Here is a 24278-nt window from a genome sequence, read left to right as displayed (position 1 = left end):
ACTACTAGAACTGTAAGATCCTTGACTGATGGAACTCTGGGTCTGAAGTTTGCTTTGCATGGGGATTTTAATTCACTGATAATTTATATTGTGGCTGCAGAACTACTATTCAGAGATTCAATTTCTTTTTGAGGTAAGAAGAACTTCTGTAGGAAGTCATATTTTAATCTAATTTTCAAAAATTTTAGCTTAAATTTATCTTTTTAATGTTGGAAGAATTTCTAAGCCCCCTTTCATTTCTGTTATTGTTTATTTGTTCATTCTCTTTTTTTTCTTGACCAACCTTTCTAGAAGTTTTATGCTCTCAGTATTCTTTTACATTGGTCTTGTACAATTTTGTTTACTATGTCATTTTCTTCTCTTACTCTTTCTTTCCTTCTGTTTTGTTTATTCTGCTGTTTCTTTTCTAACTTAAGTTTTATGCTTTCAGCATTAATTTCTAGCCTTTCTTCATTTCTAGTAGAAGCACTTAAGCATTCCCTCTAGCTCTGTTTAGCAGTAATTTTTCAGTTATAAAATTCCCATTTAGTTCCATTTCTAGTTTCTATTTTTCTGCTGAGATTTCCCATCTGTCCACTCACATTTTTTTTAAAGATTTTATTAATTTTGACAGAGAGAGATCACAAGTAGGCAGAGAGGCAGGCAGAGAGAGTGAGAGGGAAGCAGGCTCCCTTCAGTGCAGAGAGCCCGATGCGGGACTCGATCCCAGGACCCTGAGATCATGACCTGAGCCGAAGGCAGCGGCTTAAACCACTGAGCCACCCAGGCGCCCCTCCACTCACACTTTTAATGGAATACTCCATGTTTTTCTTTAAATCCTTGACATATTTATAATAACTGCTTTAAAGTCCACATCTATTTATTCTAACATCTATGATCATCTTTGTTTCTACTAATTTGTCTCTTGACTAATGGTCACGTTTCCCAGCTTGAGTTGCTTGTCTAGTAATTTCTGCCTTGAGTAGAACAATTTTGGCTGTTACACTATGAGACTCTGTATTACATTGTCTTTATTTAAATAGTCTTGAGTTTTGTTCTGGCAGGCTGCAGATTACAGTGATTCACCTTGATCCTATTCCGGTTTTGTCTATAAGTCCAGGGCCAATGCCCAAAGCACTCGATAAGATCTCTCCAGTGTGAATGGACTGAAATTCTACAATCTTCCAGCACTGGCATTTGTGTTAAGTTTTCAGTTCCTACTGGTAGGCCTCAAATGGTCTCACTTGTGTATGTGCGGCAAACACTTACTCATACTCCTGAGGATAACCTTTCCACAGACCTTCGAGATTCCCTCCTTCACAGCTCAACCATCTAGGGTATACTGACCCACAAATTACAGCCGTCTCAGCAGCTCAAACTCTGATCTCTGCCTCTTTTACCTACCAGTATTGCTGCTCTGCACTTGGGCTCACTTCCCACACCACAAACCAGAAAGTGCCCTCATTCAGAGGAGCAAGGTAAACATAAAGGTCACCTTACACATTTCCTTTATCTTAAGGATCATTTCCCCATACTGTCTATCATCAACTGCCTGAAAACAACTGTTTCATATATTTTGTTACTTTTATGGTTGTTGATGGCGTGAGGTCAAGCCCAGTATCACTTACTCCATCATATCTAAAAGCAGCAATCTGCATTTTTTAATATTTATTTTTATTCTTTCTTTCCTTGTTTTGTTTATTCTGCTGTTTCTTTTTTAACTTCTTAAATTTTATGCTTTCAGCATTAATATCTAGCCTCTCTAGAGTTTAAAGCCTTTCAGTTTAAAGATCTTCAAATTCCATTATTTTATGATTCATCAGTATGTTTCTCAGTCTTCAAACATATGAAGTTTTTATAATTATTTTTTCAGTATGGATATTTAATTTTATCCCATTGTGATCAAAGAATGCGATATGTATGATACCATTCTATGAAATTTGTTCAGACTTCCTTTACAGCTCAATATATGGTCACAAATATATTTTTCCAACCAGAGAACATTGTTGTTTTGGTTTTATTTTTTAAAAGATTTTATTTATCTGAGGGAAAAATGTGTGCACAGTAGGGGATAGGGGCAGAGGGAGAGGGAGAAGAAACAGACCCAATGCAGGGTTTGATCCAGCTGAAGGCAGCTGCTTAACCAACTAAGTCACCCAGGTACCGCTATATGGTCACAAATGTAATCAAAATTAATCCACTTGAAAGAATATATATTCTACAGTTTTTGGGTGGAATGTTCTATATGTGTCCATGAAACAAACATATCAATTTGTTTTGTGCAAATTTTCTATAATCATGTCAATTTTGCTTTCTTGTGTGCTTGATGTATCACTGGGAAATAGATGCTGAAATCTCTCATTATGATTGTGGGATTTGTCTCTAACTCCTTGTCATTCCTGGTGATTTGATCCTTTTACCATATCTAGTGACCCTCTTTAGTAATGTTTTTTGCTTTAAAATCTTACATTTTCTGGTATTAATAGATTTATACTAGCTTCATTTTGCTTAGTATTTACCTGATATATATTTCCCACTCCTATATTTTTCAATTTTTCTATATTCTTATTTTTAGCTATTTCTCTTGTGAAGATTGAAAAACATTTGTAGACATTCAGTTCAAACCTGTTTCATTGCTGTGAAACAGGTGTCCCCCAGCAACATCTGGCAAAAATAGCTTGTGATAAAATATGTTGTTTCTTCACAATAGTTTTCTCCTTTTTTCTTCCATTTTGGAAAATGATATAACACAAAGAAGATTGGTAGCTGGAGGAAAGGAAGTTATTCAGTTATTAGAACTCAATGAAGAAAAATAACATAAGAAATGAAGAAAATTCAAGCTATGGGAATGATCTTCAGATGAAATCAGATCTTACATAAGAGATCAAAGGATAAAATAAAAGAACTTATGGTTTTACAATCTACAAGAAGAGGAAAGAAGAAAAAGGAAAAAACAAAAAAATAAAAACAAAGAGGAGGCTTCAAACTGTGCAATTTAAAGGTAGAACCAGGATAACACTCAAGACCTGGCCTAAAAGGATCTGAAATGCTCAAGAATAGGAAAGTAAAAGACCACTGAAAGAAAAAAAAAAAAAAGAATAGGTATAAATATTATCCAGAATTTAAAAAACAAGACTCGGGGATTAAGTTATTAGAATGATTTTGATGAGAACCTGTATTTGCATATTATAGATTATGTATAATCTATACCCGAGATTTTTGTATTCTAAATGGCTTATTGTGTATGCTATGTGCTGGTCAACTATGATTCATGATTCTCCTTCCCAAACCTTCTCTTTCTCTAACATTCCTTATTTAAATAAATGGCATCCACCCACTTCCTTAAGTCAGAAATCTGGAAGTCATCCTTGATTCATCTTTTCCTCACAATCAAATCCTATTGATTCTGCCTCTTAAATATCTGTTCAGTCAGTTCACTTTTTCCTCCTCTTCTTTGCCAACCCCATAATTCATTTCCTCCAATTGTCTCCTGTTTCCCCACATATTACTTGTGCACCATCTTATCCTCTATTCTGTGCCTAGAATGATCATTCTGTGCCTAGAATGATCTTTTAAAAATGCAAGTGATTATGTCACTTCCCAGCTTAAATAAAACAAGAAACAAACAAAAAATTTCAATGGCTTTCCATTACTCTCAGAATAAAGACCAAGCCCTTAATAAGGCCTCTGAGATCTAGATTTTGTCTCTCTACAGTGTAGTCATGTTGGCTTTCCATTCAGTACCTCAAAATCAATCAGCACTATTCCTTCTGCCTAAATCAGTTTTCCTTGTACTCTTGGCTTAGCCAATTCCTCCTTATTTTTCTTGTTTTAGCTTTGACGTCTCTACAACCCATCATGACCCTCAAGATGCATTATCTAGTCCCCTGCTGAAAGCCTCCATAGTATCCTGTACTACTTTTCCATAAACTCAGTGCATTTGTAAATCACTGCATAACGTTGATCTCCCTTGCTCTATTATCAGTTCAATTCAGACTGGAACTGTCTTATCCCTTCTTTGTATCTTCAGTGCCTAGCTGGAATGCCCCCAGCTGGTGAATGACCAACTCACTAAAAGACTGAGTGAATAAATGATGATTGAACAAAGAATCTGTGATAGGACAGAGCAGTGTAAAAGTATCTTCAGTCCCCAGGTTGAAATCTAACGAAATTCTCCTACAGGGGAGGATTAGCAATTAAAACAGGGACATTATATTCCAGGGCACCATGAATAGTTCTATTACTATTCTTTATTTTTCCTTTTGTTCAAGTTTTTGCTGAGAAGAACTAGGCTCATGAATTTGGTATACCCAAAATATACCAGTAAAATGGAGAAGGAAGATAATCTGTGTCTCCATTTTTTTAAGATGAGGATATTGAGGTTCAGAGATCAAAATTACTGTTTATGGTCTTGAAGTAGTTTGATGACCTGTGAATTATGGTGATGCTACATTTACTGTGTTTGACACTGAGGTTTGGCCACTATTTCGAAACTGTTTTTATGATTAGATAAGGCCTATGATTAGATAGTCTGATATTGAAAAATTAATCATTCTGAATCCTAAAAATATTTCTAACTTAATGTCAGCATCATGCAGTAATTCTTCCTTTCTGAGGTAATGATATTCTCAAAATAGGGATTTTACCTCATATAAAATAGATCATAACTAGGGTGAACTAAATTATGAAAACAAAACTTTTTAATCATATTTCCAAGTTATCTTTGTCACAGAAGTACAATTTGTAATTCTCTTTTCTTTGGCCACAGTTCTTCCAACATAGCTTCCCAACAGTGTCATATATTTTCTTCTAAACATTATGTTCTAGTTGTGTGACTAACACTGACAAATTTGTCTGTAACAAGAGTCTTCCTTGACCAGCCTGTCACCACTTCCCCTAAATGCAGGGTGGTTCCAAGTGAGTGATCTTTCAGAGACACTCCTCTTTGGTGTCTGGGTGTTAACCCACATTCTAGCCAAATAACTTTTCAAATACAGTAAACATTTTGGGCAAACAAGACTGATTTCATTTTTTGCTTTAATCAAAATCATCTAATTGTAGAGACTCTCTGTCATCTTAAGGAAAAACTGACAGAATTTACTCAAAATGTTTGTGCAATGTAGCCTGGTTATATGGCAACAGAAAGTAAATCACTGAAAAAACAATTTTTTTAGTGGAAAAATCATGATAAGTATGTGACTAAGAAAGGTCAGTATTATACTTCAGATCTAGCCAACTACTTGAAAAAAATACTTGAAGTAATTTTAAACCAGTTCTTTAATACTCAAAACTTTTAAATTACTTGTGGATATATTTTGTGCAGCTTATTTATTTATTAATTTTTTCCATTCTCAACACAGCAAAATGCTATGAAAATTATTAGCAATAAAGTTATATTTAAATTAAAGAGATCACTAAGTTCTACTTCTCAATTGGTAATTTTTATAGGGAATTTATATGTCTAATCACTTTAAAGGGGATAAACAGATTCAATTAAAAGTTTAACAAATAATTGGAAAGATAAGACTAACACAATGGAATTATGTAGTGATAAAAAAAAAATCTGTAATGAAGTGCTAGATCATATAGGAGCTAGTCAGTGATGATGAAAAGAAGCAAGCTGAAACACTGTTTCTGAGGAGGTAAATTGGTAAAACCTTTCTTTTTTTTTTTTAAAGAAATTGAGAATACTTATTAAATTCCTTATCTTATTTTTCTTTTCCAAAATGCTGATATAAAATCTGGATGTCAGTTTATAACCCGTTTTAAATTTCATTTTTAATTATTTTCATGGAAACTTTTAAACATATACAAAAATAAGAAAACGTATCTTCATGTTCACATCACCAAGCCACACTAATAGCTTTATTTTTGGGATGCCCTCCCTGTAAAAATATTCACAAGATATTTCTCATACATTTCAGAATTTAGCTCCAATCACCTCATGAAGGCCTTCCGTGACCATTCTATTTAAAGCAGTACTCCCTCTGCCTCTTTTCTTTCTTTTTTCCTACCATAACATTTATTACCTTCTAACATATTACACTCTAAAAACATTTTTTATTTCTTATCTGTTCACAATCTAATAAATTACATGAAGGCAGGGATTATCAAATGTTTTCTTCATTGGTGTATCCTAGTATGAACAATAAGGCCTAATGCATAGAAGGGGTTAATAAATGGTCAGTGAGGGGTACAGAGGTAGTTTAGTTGGCTGGGCATCTGCCTTCAGCTCAAGTCATGATGTTGGGGTCCTGGGATGGAGCCCTACAATGGGCTCCCTGCTCGGTGAGGAGTCTGCTTCTCCCTCTGCCCCTCCCCGCAACTCATGCTTACTGGTTCTCTCTCTCAAATAAATATACAAAATCTTTAACAAAAATAGTCAATAAATGAATTAATATGTAATGATATGGGGAGATGTCCATGATGTAATAAGCTTAAAAATAATAATAATAAAAATTATAACCCAGTGGAGCATCTGGGTGGCTCAGTCATTAAGCTCTGCCTTCGGCTCAGATCATGGTCCCAGGGTCCTGGGTTCGAGTCCTGCATTGGGCTTCCTGCTTAGTGGGAAGCCTGCTGTTCCCTCTCCCCCTCCCCCTGCTTGTGTTCCCTCTCTTGCTGTCTCTGTCAAACGAATGGATCAAATCCTTAAAAAAGAGAAAAAGATCTTCAACACATTTAAGAAAAAATTGTGGGGGGGGAGGAGCTAGATGTCAGGGGAGTAGGAGACCTCAATTTCATCTGGTTGGAATTCAGCTAGAGAGTTATTAAACCATTCTGAACACCTACAAACTCAACAGGAGATCAAAGAAAAGAACAGCAGCAATTCTATAAACAGAAAAGCAACCACTTTCTGGAAGATAGGATGAGTGGAGAAGTAAATCCAAGGTGATATACAGGAAGATAGACTGTGGGGAGGTGGGAGCGGGAGCCTTTGTCAGTCAGCTACCAGCAAGTGATAGAGCAGTGGAGCACAAAATCAGAACTTATAGAAATCTGCTCTGTGGAGGGATGTTGCTCAGTGGCTAAGAAGGGGGTGGAACCCTTGCTGGGACAGTGTGGTCTCAGGACCCTCAAGGTCACAGAAAGACTGAGGGTGCCTGAGTGTAGCAGAGCTCTGAGGTATAGGAGTGGGGAAGCCAGGTGCAAAGCCAGAGCAGAGGAGTGGGCTCTCAGCTCGGGGTTATCATAAACTGTGATCTGCAGCACAGCTAGACCACTACTCTTCGAGCAAGGACCCCAAAAGTGGCAGATAAAGGAAACCTCCCCCTTTCTCCATGGGGAGGAGCAACACAGGAACATGCTGCAGGAATCTGCTGAGTTTAAAATCCAAATGGGGTCATATGCAGGAGACAGAAATACTCGGTCACAGGCTGGGTGAGCAGAGTTCCGCTGAAGACCAGGGATATAGGTGTGACTGACTGCTTCTCTCTGAGGGCTCACTGAAGAGGAGGGTCCCAAGCTCTCAGCTCCTCCAGGGCCAGAGACTGGGAGGCTGCCATTTTCCTTCTCATCCTCCAAAGCTGTATGGAAAGCTTTCAGGGAACGAAAGCTACTGAGAGCAAAATCTAGCAGATTAGCCTGACCCCTGGCAAGGATGGTGCAATTCCACCTTGGGCAAAGCCATTTGAGAATCACTCCAACAGGCCCCTGACCCAGAAGATCAGCAAGAACATCCAACCAAGACCAAGTTTACCCATCAATGAGAACTGCAAAACTCCAGTGTTAAGGGAATACAGCACATAAAATTCATGGCTTTTTTCCTATGATTCTTTAGTCTTCAAAGTTAAATTTTTAAAATTTTCCTTCTTTTTAATTTTTTTAAAATTTTTTCCTCCTTCCTATTTTAAGCAACATCTTCTCAATACTTTTTTAAAAATCTTTTTTGATTTTCATTTTTATAGTCATATTCTATCCAATCATTTTACTTAAATATATATATGTGTGTGTGTGTGTGTGTGTATATATATATATATATATATATATATATATATATATATATATATAAAGATATATATCTTTCTTTCTTTCTTTCTTTAAAATTTTGGGATACAGTTTCTTCTAAAAGACCAAAATATATCTTAAATCTAGTGTATGGCTTTGTTCTAGTCTTCTGCCTGATCATATTCTCTGCCCCCCCTTTTTTTAAAATTTTTTTCTTTCTTTTTTCAACCAACTTCTTATCAATTCCTATTTTTAAATCTTTTAACTTTCATCTTCACAGTCATATTCCATCCCTTCACTAAATTTATCCACACACACACGTGCATGCACACACACACACATATATATAAATATATATACATATACATATACATACACACATATATATGTATATATATATTATTTCTTTAAGAATTTGGGAGGCAGTTCCTTCTAACAGACCAAAATACACCCAAAATCTAGTGTGTGGCTCTGTTCTATTCACCAGCCTGATCATATTCTTTTTCTCTTTTTCCTTTCTCCCCTCCCCCAACCCCCGCAGGTACAGGTCTCTCCTGATTTGTTTAGTGTATATTTTGGGGGGATATTGTTACCCTTTAGCATTTCGTTCTCTCATTCATCTATTCTTCTCTGGATAAAATGACAAAACAGAAAAACTCACCTCAAAAAAAGAAAAAAAAAAGAACAAGTACTAATTGCCAGGGATCTAACAATATGGACATTAGTAAGATGTCAAAACTAAAGTTCAGAATGAGATTATAAAGATACTAGCTGGGCTTGAAAAAAGCATAAAAGATACTAGAGAATCCTTTTCTGGAGAAATAAAAGAACTAAAATCTAACCAAGTTGAAATTTAATAAGCTATTAATGAGGTGCTATAAAAAATGGAGGCTCTTACTGCTAGGATAAATGAGACAGAAGAAAGAATTAGTGATATAGAAGAGCAACTGATGTAGAATAAAGAAGCTGAGAAAAAGAGAGATAAACAACTACTGGATCACGAGGGGAGAATTCAAGAGATAAGTGATACTGTAAGATGAAACAGTATTAGAATAATTGGGATTCCAGAAGGAGAGAGGTGCAGAAGGTATATTGGAGCAAATTACAGCAGAGAACTTCCTGAATTTGTAGAAGGAAACAGGCATCAAAATCCAAGAGGCACAGAGAACCACCCCCCAAAAATCAATAAAAATAGGTCAACTTCCATCATCTAATAGTAAAACTTACAAGTCTCAGAGACAAAGGGAAAATCCTGAAAGCAGCTTGGGACAAGAGGTCTGTAACCTACAACAGTAGAAATATTAGAGTGGGAACAGACCCATCTGCAGAGACCAGGCAGGCCAGAAAGGACTGGCATGATATTTTCAGAGCATTAAATGAGAAAAACATGCAGCCAGGAATACTATATCCAGCGAGGCTGTCTGAAAATAGAAGGAGAGATACAAAGTTTCCAGGACAAATAAAAACTAAAAGAAAAACAAACACCAAACCAGCCCTACAGGAAATATTGAAAGGGGTCCTCTAAGCAAAAAGAAAGCCTGAAAGTAACATAGACCAGAAAGGAATAAAGATAATATACAGTAACAGTCACCTTACAGGCAATATAATGACACTAAATTCATATCTTTCAATAGTTACCCTTAATGTAAATGGGCTAAATTCCTCAATCAAAAGAACCAGGGTATCAGAATGGATTAAAAAAAAAACAAGACCCATTGATATGCTGTCTGCAAGAGACTCATTGTTAGACCCAAAGACACCTCCATATTTAAAGTGAGGGGGTGGAAAACCATTTACCATGCTAATGGACATCAAAAGAAAGTTGGGATGGCAATCCTTATGTCAGACAAGTTAGATTTTAAACCAAAGACTATAATAAGAGATGAGGAAGGACACTATATCATACTTAAAGAGTCTGCCCAACAAGAAGATCTAACAATTTTATCTATTCCCCTAACATAGGAGCAGCCAATTACATAAGCCAATTAATAAGAGAATCAAAGAAATACACTAACAATAATGCAATAATAGTAGGGGACTTTAACACCCCCCCCCAACTGAAATGGACAGATCATCTAAGCAAAAGATCAACAAGGAAATAAAAGCTTTAAATGACACACTGGACCAGATGGATATCATGGATATATTCAGAACATTCCATCCCAAAGCAACAGAATATACATTCTTCTCTAGTGTACATGGAATATTCTCCAGAATAGATCACAACCTGGATCACAAATCAGGTCTCAACCTGACTACAGGTTAAAGACCACAATGCTTTAAAACTTAAACTGAATTACAAGAGGAAAGTTGGAAAGAACTCAAATACATGGAGGCTAAAGAGCATCCTACTAAAGAATGAATGGGTCAACCAGGAAATTAAAGACAAATTTTTAAAATTCACGGAAACAAATGAAAATGTACACACAACTGTTCAAAATCTTTGGGATGCAGCAAAGGTGATCCTGAGAGGAAAGTATATAGCAATATAAGGCTTTCTCAAGAAACAGGAAAGGTCTCAAATACATAACCTAACCCTACACCTAAAGGAGCTGGAAAAAGAACAGCAAAGAAAGCCTAAACTCAGCAGGAGAAGAGAAATAATAAAGATCAGACCAGAAATCAATGAAGAACAATGAAGAAACCAAAAGAACAGTAGAACAGTTTGATGAAACAAGTAGCTTGTTCTTTGAAAGAATTAATAAATTGATAAACCCCTGGCCAGACTTACCAAAAAGAAAAGATCAAAATTAATAAAATCATGAATGAAAGAGAGATCATAACCAATACCAAAGAAATAAAAACAATCATAAGAACATATTATGAGCAACTAGATGCCAGCAAATTAGACAATTTGGAAGAAATGGATGCATTCCTAGAGACATATAAACTACCAAAACTGAACCAGGAAGAAATAGAAAACCTGAACATACCCATAACCGGTAAGGAAATTGGAGCAGTAACCAAAAATCTCCCAACAAAGAAGAACCCAGGGCCAGATGGCTTCCCAGGGGAATTCTACCAACATTTAAGAAAGAATTAATACCTAGTCTCCTGAAACTCTTCCAAAAAATAGAAATGCAAGGAAAACTTCCTAACTCATTTTATGAGGCAAGCATTACCTTGATCCCAAAACCACACAAAGACCCCATCAAAAGAGAGAATTACAGACCAATATCCCTAATGAAATGGATGCAAAAATTCTCACCAAAATACTAGCCAATAGGATCCAACAGTATTAAAAGGATTATTCACCATCACCAAATGGGATTTATTCCTATCTGCAAGGTTGGTTCAAAATCTGCAAATCAACCAATGTGATACAATATGTTAATAAAAGAAAGAACAAGAACCATATGATACTCTCAATAGATGACAGATGCAGAAAAAGCATTTGACAAAGTACAGCATCCTTTCTTTTTTTTTTAATATTTATTTTTATTTGTTTATTTACAGCATAACAGTGTTCATTGTTTTGGCATCACACCCAGTGCTCCATGCAGTACGTGCCCTCCCTATTACCCACCACCTGGTTCCTCAACCTCCCACCCCCCCCCACCCCCCTGCCGCCCCTTCATAACCCTCTGGTTGTTTTTCAGAGTCCATAGTCTCTCATGATTCATCTCCCCTTCCAGTTTCCCTCAACTCCCTCTCCTCTCCATCTCCCCATGTCCTCCATGTTCTTTGTTATGCTCCACAAATAAGTGAAACCATATGATACTTGACTCTCTCTGCTTGACCTATTTCGCTCAGCATAATTTCTTCCAGTCCCGTCCATGTTGCTACAAAAGTTGGGTATTCGTCCTTTCTGATGGAGGCATAATACTCCATTGTGTATATGGACCACATCTTCCTTATCCATTCATCCGTTGAAGGGCATCTTGGTTCTTTCCACACTTTGGCCACCGTAGCCATTGCTGCAATAAACATTGGGGTACAAATGGCCCTTCTTTTCACTACATCTGTATCTTTGGGGTAAATACCCAGCAGTGCAATTGCAGGGTCATAGGGAAGCTCTATTTTTAATTTCTTCAGGAATCTCCACACTGTTCTCCAAAGTGGCTGCACTAACTTGCATTCCCAACAACAGTGTAAGAGGGTTCCCCTTTCTCCACATCCTCTCCAACACACGTTGTTTCCTGTCTTGCTAATTTTGGCCATTCTAACTGGTGTTAGGTGGTATCTCAATGTTGTTTTAATTTGAATCTCCCTGATGGCTAGTGATGATGAACATTTCTTCATGTGTCTGATAGCCATTTGTATGTCTTCCTTGGAGAAGTGTCTGGTCATATCTTCTGCCCATTTTTTGATATGATTATCTGTTTTGTGTGTGTTGAGTTTGAGAAGTTCTTTATAGATCCTGGATATCAACCTTTTGTCTGTACTGTCATTTGCAAATATCTTCTCCCATTCCGTGGGTTGCCTCTTTGTTTTGTTGACTGTTTCCTTTGCTGTGCAGAAGCTTTTGATCTTGATGAAGTCCCAAAAGTTCATTTTTGCTTTTGTTTCCTTGGCCTTTGGAGACATATCTTAAAAGAAGTTGCTGTGGCTGATATCGAAGAGGTTACTACCTATGTTCTCCTCTAGGATTCTGATAGATTCCTGTCTCACGTTGAGGTCTTTTATCCATTTCGAGTTTATCTTTGTGAACGGTGTAAGAGAATGGTCGAGTTTCATTCTTCTACATATCGCTGTCCAATTTTCCCAGCACCATTTATTGAAGAGACTGTCTTTTTTCCATTGAATATTTTTTCCTGTTTTGTCGAAGATTATTTGACCATAGAGTTGAGGGTCCATATCTGGGCTCTCCACTCTGTTCCACTGGTCTATGTGTCTGTTTTTATGCCAGTACCACGCTGTCTTGGTGATCACAGCTTTGTAGTAAAGCTTGAAATCGGGTAACGTGATGCCGCCAGTTTTGTTTTTGTTTTTCAACATTTCCTTAGCAATTCGGGGTCTCTTCTGGCTCCATACAAATTTTAGGATTATTTGCTCCAGCTCTTTGAAAAATATCGGTGGAATTTTGATCGGAATGGCATTAAAAGTATAGATTGCTCTAGGCAGTATAGACATTTTAACAATGTTTATTCTTCCGATCCAAGAGCATGGAACAGTCTTCCATCTTTTTGTGTCTTCTTCAATTTCTTTCATGAGTGTTCTGTAGTTCCTCGAGTACAGGTCCTTTACTTCTTTGGTTAGGTTTATGCCCAGGTATCTTATAGTTCTTGGTGCTATAGTAAATGGAATCGATTCTCTAATTTCCCTTTCTGTATTTTCATTGTTGGTGTATAAGAAAGCCACTGATTTCTGTACATTGACTTTGTATCCTGCCACGTTACTGAATTGCTGTATGAGTTCTAGTAGTTTGGGGGTGGAGTCTTTGGGGTTTTCCATATAAAGAATCATATCATCTGCGAAGAGAGAGAGTTTGACTTCTTCCTTGCCAATCTGGATACCTTTTATTTCTCTTTGTTGTCTGATTGCCATTGCTAGAACTTCTAATACTATGTTGAACAAGAGTGGTGAGAGTGGGCATCCTTGTCGTGTTCCTGATCTCAATGGGAAGGCTGCAAGCTTTTTCCCATTGAAGATGATATTTGCTGTGGGTCTTTCATAAACTGATTTTATGAAGTTCAGGAATGTTCCCTCTATCCCTATACTTTGAAGCGTTTTCATCAGGAACGGATGCTGGATTTTGTCAAATGCTTTTTCTGCATCAATTGAGAGGACCATGTGGTTCTTCTCTCTTCTCTTATTGATGTGTTCTATCACACTGATTGATTTGCGAATGTTGAACCAACCTTGCAACCCAGGGATGAATCCCACCTGGTCATGGTGGATAATCTTTTTAATGTGCTGCTGGATCCTGTTTGCTAAGATCTTGTTGAGAATCTTTGCATCCATATTCATCAGTGATATTGGTCTGAAATTCTCCTTTTTGGTAGGGTCTTTGCCTGGTTTGGGGATCAGGGTAATGCTGGCTTCATAAAAAGAGTCTGGAAGTTTTCCTTCTGCTTCAATTTTTTGGAACAGCTTCAGGAGAATTGGTGTTATTTCTTCTTTGAACGTTTGGTAGAATTCCCCAGGGAATCCGTCAGGTCCTGGGCTCTTGTTTTTTGGGAGGTTTTTGATCACTGCTTCAATCTCATTACTAGATATCGGTCTATTCAGGTTGTCAATTTCTTCCTGGTTCAATTTTGGGAGTTTGTAGCTTTCCAGGAATGCATCCATTTCATCTAGGTTGCTTAGCTTATTGGCATATAACTGTTGGTAATAATTTCTGATGATTGTTTCTATTTCCTTGGTGTTAGTTGTGATCTCTCCCTTTTCATTCATAATTTTATTAATTTGGGCTTTCTCTCTTTTCTTTTGGATTAGTGTGGCCAATGGTTTATCGATCTTATTGATTCTTTCAAAAAACCAGCTTCTAGTTTCATTGATACGTTCTACTGTATCTCTCGTTTCTACCTCATTGATCTCTGCTCTAATCTTGATTATTTCCCTTCTTGCATGTGGAGTTGGTTTGATTTGTTGTTGATTCTCCAGTTCTTTAAGGTGTAGAGACAGCTGGTGTATTCTGGATTTTTCAATGTTTTTGAGGGAGGCTTGGATGGCTATGTATTTCCCCCTTAGAACCGCCTTTGCTGTATCCCATGGGTTTTGGACCGAGGTGTCTTCATTCTCATTGGTTTCCATGAATTGTTTAAGTTCGTCTTTGATCTCCTGGTTGATCCAAGCATTCTTAAGCAAGGTGGTCTTTAGCTTCCAGGTGTTTGAGTTCCTTCTGAACTTTTCCTTGTGATTGCGCTCCAGTTTCAAAGCATTGTGATCGGAGAATATGCAGGGAATAATGTCAGTCTTTTGGTATCGGTTGAGTCCTGCTTTGTGACCCAGTATGTGGTCTATTCTGGAGAAGGTTCCATGTGCACTTGAGAAGAATGAATATTCTGTTGTTTTAGGGTGGAATGTTCTGTATACGTCGATGAGGTCGATCTGGTCCAATGTTTCATTCAATGCTCTTATTTCTTTATTAATTTTCTGCTTCGATGATCTGTCTATTTCTGAGAGAGGCGTATTAAGATCTCCTACTATTATTGTATTCGTATCAATATGACTCTTTATCTTGATTAATAGTTTTCTTATGTAATTGGGTGCTCCCATATTGGGAGCATAGATATTCACAATTGTTAGATCGTCTTGGCGGATAGCCCTTTAAGAATTATGTAGTGTCCTTCTGTATCTCTGACTACAGTCTTTAGTTTAAAATCTAATTTATCTGATATGAGAATCGCTACTCCGGCCTTCTTTTGAGGCCCATTGGCATGAAAGATACAGCATCCTTTCTTGATCAAAACTCTTCAAAGTGTAGGGATAGAGAGTACATACCTCAATACCCTAAAAGCCATCTATGAAAAACACACAGCAAATATAATTTTCAATGGTAAAAAACTGAGAGCTTTTCCCCTAAGGTCAGGAACATGGCAGGGATGTCCACTATGACCACTGCTATTCAAAATATACTAGAAGTCCTAGCCTCAGCAATCAGACAACAAAAAGAAATAAAAGGCATCCGAATCAGCAAAGAAGTCAAACTCTCTCTCTTTGCAGATGATATGATACTTTATGTGGAAAACCTAAAAGACTCAACCCCAAAACTGCTAGAACTCATACAGGAATTCAGTAAAGTGTCAGGATATGAAATCAATGCACAGAAATCAGTTGCATTTCTATACACCAAAAATAAGATAGAGGAAAGAGAAATTAAGGAGTTGATCCCATCTACGATGGGACACAAAACCACAAGATAGCAATAAGTCTAATTAAAGAGACAAAGAATCTGTATTCGGACAACTACAGAATACTCATGACAGAAATTGAGGAAGACACAAAGAAATAGAAAAAATGTTCCACGCTCATGGATTGGAAGAACAAATATTGTAAAAATGTCTATGCTACTAAAGCAATCTACACATTTAATGCAATCTCTATCAAAATACCATCAACTTTTCTCAAAGAAATGGAACAAATAATCCTAAAATTTGTATGGAACCAGAAAAGACCCTGAATAGCCAGAGGAATATTGAAAAAACAAAACAAAAGCTGGTGGTATTACAATTCTCAACTTCAAGATCTATTAGAAAATTGTAATCATCAAGACAGTATGGTACTGGCACAAAAACAGACACATAGATCAATGGAACAGAATAGAGGGCCCACAAATGGACCCTCAACTCTATGGCCAACTAATCTTCGACAAAGCAATAAAGAATGTCCAATGGAAAAAAGACAGTCTCTTCAACAAATGGTGTTGGGAAAATTGGACAGCCACATGCAGAAAAATGAAATGGGACCATTTCCTTACACCACACACGAGAATAGACTCAAAATGGATGAAGGACCTCAATCTGAGAAAGGAATCCATCAAAATCCTTGAGGAGAACACAGGCAGCAACCTCTTCAACCTCAACCGCAGCAACTTCATCCTAGGAACATCGCCACAGGCAAGGGAAGCAAGGGCAAAATTGAACTATTGGGACTTCATCAAGATCAAAAGCTTTTGCACAGCAAAGGAAACAGTTAACAAAACCAAAAGACAACTGACAGAATGGGAGAAGATATTTGCAAACGACGTATCAGATAAAGGGCTAGTATCCAAAATCTATAAAGAGCTTATCAAACTCAACACCCAAAGAACAAATAATCCAAACAAGAAATGGGCAGAGGACATGAACAGATATTTCTGCAAAGAAGACATCCAAATGGCCAACAGACACATGAAAAACTGCTCAATGTTACTTGGCATCAGGGAAATACAAATCAAAACCACAGTGAGATACCACCTCACATCAGTCAGAATGGAGTCAGGAAATGACAGATGCTGGCGAGGATGCAGAGAAAGGGGAACTCTCCTACACTGTTGGTGGGAATGCAAGCTGGTGCAACCACTCTGGAAAACAGCATGGAGTTCCTCAAAAAGTTGAAAATAGAACTACTCTATGACCCAGCAGTTGCACTACTGGGTATTTACCCCAAAGATACAAATGTAGTGATCCGAAGGGGCATGTGCACCTGAATGTTTATAGCAGCACTGTCCACAATAGCCAAACTATGGAAAGAGTCTAGATGTCCATCGACCGATGAATGGATAAAGATGTGGTATATATATATATATATAAAGTGTGTGTGTGTGTGTGTGTACACAAAGGACTATTATGCAGCTGTAAAAAAAAAAAAAAACCCAAAATCTTGCCATTTGCAATGACGTGGATGGAAGTAGAGAGTATTATGCTAACCAAAATAAGTCAATCAGAGAAAGAAAATTATCATATATCTCACTGATATGAGGAATTTGAGGAACAAGACAGAGGATCATAGGGGAAGGGAGGGAAAAATGAAGACAAAACCAGAGAGATAGACAAACCATAAGAGACTCCTAATCTCGGGAAACAAATGAGGGTTGCTGGAGTAGGGGTGGGGTGGGAGGGGTGGGGGGTAGCAGGGTGATGGACATTGGTGAGGGTATGTGCTATGGTGAATGCTGTGAATTTTGTAAGACTGATGAATCACAGATCTGTACCCCTAAAACAAATAATACATTATATGTTAATTAAAAAATTGCAACACAATTTGGATAATCTACCATACTAGGGAGAAAAAAGTGGACTTGACAGAGGTAGTACCACTCACCAAATACTCTGCACTCCACATTCCACATGTCCACAGATTACTTGTAGCAGGGCAGGGCTATGATTACTAGTTTTGACTAGTAAATTGTAAGTGGAAGTGGAGTATGTCAATTATAGGCTGAGGCAGTAAAAAAAATCCATGTGTGATTTTATAGTCTCTTTTCATTGCTGTGGTGACTAAAAGCACCACGTATTGCAAAGTGTGACTACAACATGGTAGAACATGGTAGAACCATGGGCCTGTGAGTGACTGCATAGAGAAAATGCCCTGCCAATCTGTTTAAGATACCCAGCATTAGCAAGAAATAAATTTTTATTATGTTAAGCCACTGAGATTTGGGTAGATTATTTGTTATTGCAAGATAATCTAGTCTAACTTGACTAACACAAGTACACAAATTAGCATTTATCAAGCACTTACGATATGCTAGTAAACCTGCTGAACACTTCTTATTAAAGCCTCGTGAAACCTAACAAATCAGTACTATTACTCTGGAAAGAGGAAGCTGTGGCAGTGGGAGGATCAATAACTCATCCAGGGTGGCCACCTGAAATGGAAACCAGGGCGGTTTGGTTTAAGGTCTACCAAACTGTTAGTAGTAATTATCCCCGAGGGTAGGATTATGGGGACTGATCATTTTTGTTCCGTGTTTCCATATTGTTACATATTTTAAAATATTCATTCATTTCCTTTGCACTAAGCAATACATAATTAAATATGTAGATAAGCTATATTTAGCTACCTAAAGACTGAATTCAGAGATGGAAGTCAAGTCACACTGGATGGAGAATGGTATAACCAAGGAATGCCTACAAATGACTCTGCCACCCATAGTCATACCTGGTTTTATAAGTGAATTACAGCAAATAAGGTGAATTATATTGTATTTCACAATAAAATTGATTTAGTTTTGGAGTAGGGGTTCAGGGGAGGGGAAATATCTCTGTATATTTTAACTTTAAGCAAGGAAGGAATTAATAAAATGACCATGCCCATAGCAGGATGAACACTGTAGTTCTAGGAATGTTTTTCAGGTTTTCCAGTACTTAAAAGAAAAGTAATAATAATAAAACAATTCCTTATACTTAAAAATGGCTTTATTAAATGTACATTTTAAATGTTTTATTCAATCATATTTAAACAAAATATATATGGCATAATCCTTTATAATCAAGTGTACATGTACTTCTTCTGGCTGTCAAGGATCTAAATTTGGAAATTCAACAATGTATGACTCTTGACAGGAGGAAACAAGAAGATCAAAATACTGGTTTCCCCAGACTCTGGGCGGCTAGGTGTTCTGGGCTGCCTAGACCCTCTTGGCCTCTCTCATTTTTTGAGCCTTGTTTGTTGTCCACCCTTCTCACTGATTTGTAAACTAATGATCAATCCTTCCACAGTTGGTTTCTTTAGCTTGGAAGCAAGAACCTGACTTTTTCTTGGAAGGAAGAACTGTAGTTGACTATAGGCAACTATAGAATGTGAAGGCATAGTATCTAGGTGAAAATGAGCCACCTTCGAAGATCTAAACAACAAGATATATGTTGTTATCGATAACATGATAGCAAATGCCATAAATGTACTGCAATTAGATTAGAGATATTTTCCATACCACCACATTTCTCATAGGTTTGATCCTTTGTTTCCTTTCCAGGAATTTCTCCCATATCTGAGTATTCCCTAACTTCACACATAAATCTCCCTATGCTTAACCACCAGTCATCTTTCATTTATAACATCACACTTTCAAAAAAGTATCATTGTGTTACATGATCCATGTAATAGTAAAAATGCTATAATTTTGTGGTTTAACATCATAAAAATCAAATTACTGAACCATTTTATTAGGTTAAGTTCAAAAGTCTATAAAATATAATACAGCCTCATCTATAAGAAAATGAAATTACTTAAGATTCACTTGCCTTATGTAAAAAATAATGCCCATCTTATCTCCAGTATTAATATAAGGATCAAATGAAATAATTTACGAACACGTTTAAGGTATGTACCATATTTCATCAAATCTTAAGATATATCCACTGTAAGACAAACCATTAGTTTAGGTGCCACAAAAAAAGAAACAAGATGGCCAAATAAAAACTATAACACACCCTTTATAATCACTTGGAAACTCTATTTCATACCTAACAAAACAGTCATTTATACTTAATTAGATATAGACTGTAATACAAAATTCTTGTTCAAACTTTATGAGGAAAATATGAATGAAATAAATTGGTTAAGTTACTCTTAAAACTCTAGATGAGATCAACATTCCCGAATCATTTCTCAAGTCAATCACTGATAGCCTTGTTTTCCCACATAATAGCATTATCTGCGCCATCAAAAACACTGTTGACGCAGAATCTCTTTTAAGAATCCACAGGAGAATTCTGAACTCACCTCCTTTCACAGACACACTGAATGTTTAGCTATTAAAGGACAACTCCCTCTGAAAGAAATCCACAAAGTAGTTGAGTGACTCTTAAACATCAGGAAAATGAGAACAAACCCACACTGAAATGAGTAGGAAAGCCTCACATACAATCTCACCATAAACCTCAGTCCTGGCACAGTGACACACAACTGAGGGAACTCACAACTCACAGCTTCTCTCTGAGGAATGAAGGGTTTGGACTCCATGGCTGGTACAGCAACTCTTAAGACTTCCACCTGAGAAATGGATTCCCAAAGCATCTACCTTTGAAAGCCAATGGGACTTGCATCTACAAGATCCACAGTCTTTGGTGAACTAATAGACAGTTCTTAAAAGATTTCTGGGGTCTCACTATGGCTTACCTCCACAGGGCCCAGCACAGAGACAGCAGACTGAAACAAGCCCAGTCTTTCCATGAAAGAAACTATTTCCTTACCTTAAAAGTTTTGGCTTGAGGGGCAGGCTTCTAATTTAATACAGTCCTGGTGTAGGTGTACCTTCCTGTTCTCTCTCCGCCTCACTCCAGGTCATCAGTGTCTCCCAGAAAGGAGCTCGTTCACATGTCTGATGCCCCAGTTTTTGGAGTTACTGCCAAGGAGAAGCCCCTTAATGGGGCTTGTATTTGCGGGTACCATAGGACTGTAACAAATAGAAAAATAGTTCTTAACCAGGTATCCCTCCATTGCACAGCACAGAGGCAGCAGATTGAAACAGTCTTTTTGTAAGAGGCCTAATAGCTGATATTAATAGCTGTGGCCTGAGGGGCAGGCTCTTACTTTAACACCTGTCTAGGCACAAATTGCCATCCCCTCCAGAAACCAGGAAGGCCAGCAGGCACCATCTTTGTGCTTTCCCTTTGCCCCATTCCAGATTGCCATTGTCTTTGAGAAAGCAGCTTATAAACATGTCTGCCACCCTGGTTTTTGTGACTGCCACGTAGAGAACACATCTCTTGAAACTCCAGTGGGGCTTGTTTTCATGGACTCAATGGGATGGTAGCAAATGCACAGTTCTTAACTGCCTATCCCCCCAGGGTTGGATGTGCAGAGGCAACACACAGAAATACACATCTTCCAAGTCTGCCCCTGAAGGAAGTATATTTACATGCTTCCGCCTGCTGCTCTCCTTACTTGTGCTCTCTCTCTCTCACTCTGACAAGTAAACAAAATCTTTATGCTCAGTTTAAAAGGAAGTGGATCAAGGATGAAAATAACCAGATCTGAGCATCAGAGGCCTTCCAGGCTACCTGATGCATGATTTTTGTAGTTCTGAGAAGCAAAATTAAATTAAAACAATAAAGGTTTATGTCTAGAGTTAGCAACGTGTGTGTGTATGTGTGCACATGCGTGTGTGTGCATATATAAAGGTGACCATGGATAAGTGAGAACTTGTCGATGGATGAATGAGATATGGCAAGGGGTAATGTGTGTGTATGAAAGACTAATCAGTTCTGATCAATGATTAAAAGGTTTTACTACACACTTTTATAACTATGAGGGTTTCTACACTTTATCTGAGACTAAAAATTTTTTATTTAAAAATTCTTTTTTGTTTTTTGTTTTAAAGATTTTATTTATTTGACAGAGAGAGATCACAAGTAGGCAGAGAGGCAGGCAGAGAGAGAGAGAGAGAGAAGCAGGGCCCCCACTGAGCAGAGAGCCTGATGTGGGGCTCGAGCCCGGGACCCTGAGATCATGACCTGAGCCAAAGGCAGAGGCTTAACCCTCTGAGCCACGCAGGCGCTCTAGACTAAAAAATTTTTAAAGGAAAGGAAAATGTTCCCTGAGTGTGTGGCTTCTAATTAGTCTGCATTTAGTGCTGACTGAGATCCTCCCCTTTGGTACACTGACAAATACTGGCACATTCTCAACTACTGGAAGTCAGTAAGAACATAAAAGACCACCTGGACAATCACAAAGCTTTGAGAGTAAACCATGAGGAGCTCAGGACTGAATAATAAGGTTCATCACCTAAATGAGACTACTCCTTCAAGAATGAGAAAGGTCACTGTTTTATCTAATGCAAGTCAACAGAGTCAAGAAAACTGAATGGAGGAACATGTTCCAAACAAAAGAACAAGATAAAACCTCAGGAAAAGACCTTAATGAAATAGAAGTGATTTACCTGACACAGAGTTAAAAAAAAAAAAAAAGGTCATAAAGATGCTTACTGAGGTCAGGAAAACAATGCATTAATAAAGTGAGAATTACATCAAAGGGGCAGAAAACATAGGAAAACACCAAACAGAGGTGCCTTGGTGGCTCACTTGTTAAGTGTCTGCCTTCATCTTCATCTCAGGTCATGATCCCAGGGTTTGGGGATCAAGCCCCGCACTGGGCTCCCTCCTCAGCGGGAAGCCTGCTTCTCCCTCTCCCACCCCCACCCCCCGCTGCTTGTGTTCTCTCTCACTGTCTCTCTCTGTCAAACAAATAAATAAAATCTTTAAAAAAAGAAAAAAAGAGAGGGGGAAAAAAAGAAAATACCAAACAGAAATCACAGAGCTGAAAAATTCAATGATTGAACTCAGACTCTCAACAAAAGGTTTTAACAACAGATGAAGTATAAGAAAATCATCAAACTCTAAGACAGGGCAGGAGAATTCAAGAACAGAGCAGTTCCTCCAACAAGAGGAAAAAAAAGAGAAAAAAATGAAAAGAAGAAAGATAGCTCAAGGGATTAATGCGACAACATCAAGAGGCCCAATATTTACATTTTAGGGGCCCCAGAAGGAGAAGAAAGATAAAGGGGCAGAGATTTTTTTTTTTAAGAAATAATGGCTGAAAACTTTCTTAACCTTGGAAGGATACAGACATCCAGATTCAGAAAATTCCAAAGAAGATGAATCCCAAAAGACCCACACCAAGACAAACTATAATTAAGTTATCAAAAGTAAAAGACAAGGAGAGAATAAAAAAATAGCAGGAGAAAACTTGTTATGTATAAGGAACCCCCCAGAAAGCAACAAATAAAGGGCACCTGGGTGATACAGTCAGTTAAGTGTCTGACTCTTGGTTTCAGTTCAGGTTGTGATCTCAGGGTTGTAAAATCAAGCCTCAAGTCCAGGCTCTGCATTCAGTGCGGACTCTGCTTGAGAGTCTCTCTCCTTCTCCATCTACCCTTTCACTCGGGCGCGTGCGCGCACGCTCTCTCTCTCTCTCTCTAAAATAAATAAATAAATCTTAAAAAAAAAGTATCAGATTTTTTTCAACAAAAAACTTGTGGGTCAGAAAGGAGTATCATGATATATTCTTTCTCTCTCAAATAAATAAATTAATTTTTTTAAAAAAAAGATTCTGTTTACTTGTCAGAGAGAGTGAGAAAGAGCACAAGCAGGGGGAGCAGCAGGTAGAAGGAAAAGCAGGCTCCCCATGAAGCAAGGAACCCAACACAGACTCCAACCCAGAACCTTGGGATTATGATCTGAGCCAAAGTCAGATGCTTAACCAACTGAGCCACCCAGGTATCCCAATAAATAATCTTAAAAAAAAAAAAAAAAAAAAAAAGGAGTTTTTCAGACAAGCAAAAACTGGAGTTTAGCACCAGTACACTGAACTTACAAGAAATGTTAAAGTAATTTCTTTAAGCTGAAATGAAAAGGGGCTAATTAGTAATGGGAAAACATATGACAGTATAAATTTCACTGGTAAAGGTAAATACATAGTTAAATTCAGAATAATCTAATGTTGCAACGGTGGTAGGTGATTAAACTACCAATAATCTAGTATGAAGGTTAAAAGACAAAAGCAGTAAAAAAAATAGCTATAACTACAATAATTTGCTAATGGATACAAAGATAAAAAGATGTAAATTGTTAAATCAAAAACTTAAAACAGGGGTGGGGCAGTAAAAATGTAGAGCTTTAGAATGAGTTCAGACTCTAGTTGTTAACAACTTGAAATAGACTGTTACAAATATAAGATGCTTTATGTAAGCCTTACTGTAATCACAAAGGAAAACCTACACTAGATACAGAAAAGATAAAGATAAAAAAATCTAGGTACACCACTATAAAAAATTATCCAATCACAAAGGAAGAAAGCAAAAGAAAAAGGAACTAGAAAACAATGAACAAAATGGCAGTAAGCCCATACCTATCAATAATTACTTTAAATGTAAATAGACTAGACGTGCCTGGGTGGATCAGTCGGCTAAGTGTCTGACTCTTGGTTCTGGCTCAGGTAATGATCTCGGGGTAACGAGATTGAGGCCTGCATTGGGCTCTGTGCTC

The 24278-nt window shown here is 37.4% G+C and overlaps 2 non-coding genes across 2 annotated transcripts; both read left to right on the top strand.

The window, feature by feature from the left end:
* The first annotated feature begins 21245 nt into the window (after window positions 1-21245).
* On the top strand, window positions 21246-21324 carry LOC123945209. Its single transcript, XR_006819113.1, has one exon. It is a non-coding gene; the product is annotated as a small nucleolar RNA U2-19 (small nucleolar RNA).
* Window positions 21325-21502: 178 nt separating this feature from the next.
* Window positions 21503-21572, top strand: LOC123945208. The gene has a single exon (XR_006819112.1). It is a non-coding gene; the product is annotated as a small nucleolar RNA U2-30 (small nucleolar RNA).
* Window positions 21573-24278: the final 2706 nt, after the last annotated feature.

Source organism: Meles meles, chromosome 6 (genome assembly GCF_922984935.1).
Source record: "Meles meles chromosome 6, mMelMel3.1 paternal haplotype, whole genome shotgun sequence".
Lineage (NCBI taxonomy): Eukaryota > Metazoa > Chordata > Mammalia > Carnivora > Mustelidae > Meles > Meles meles.
This window is presented reverse-complemented; position numbering and strand designations above follow the sequence as displayed.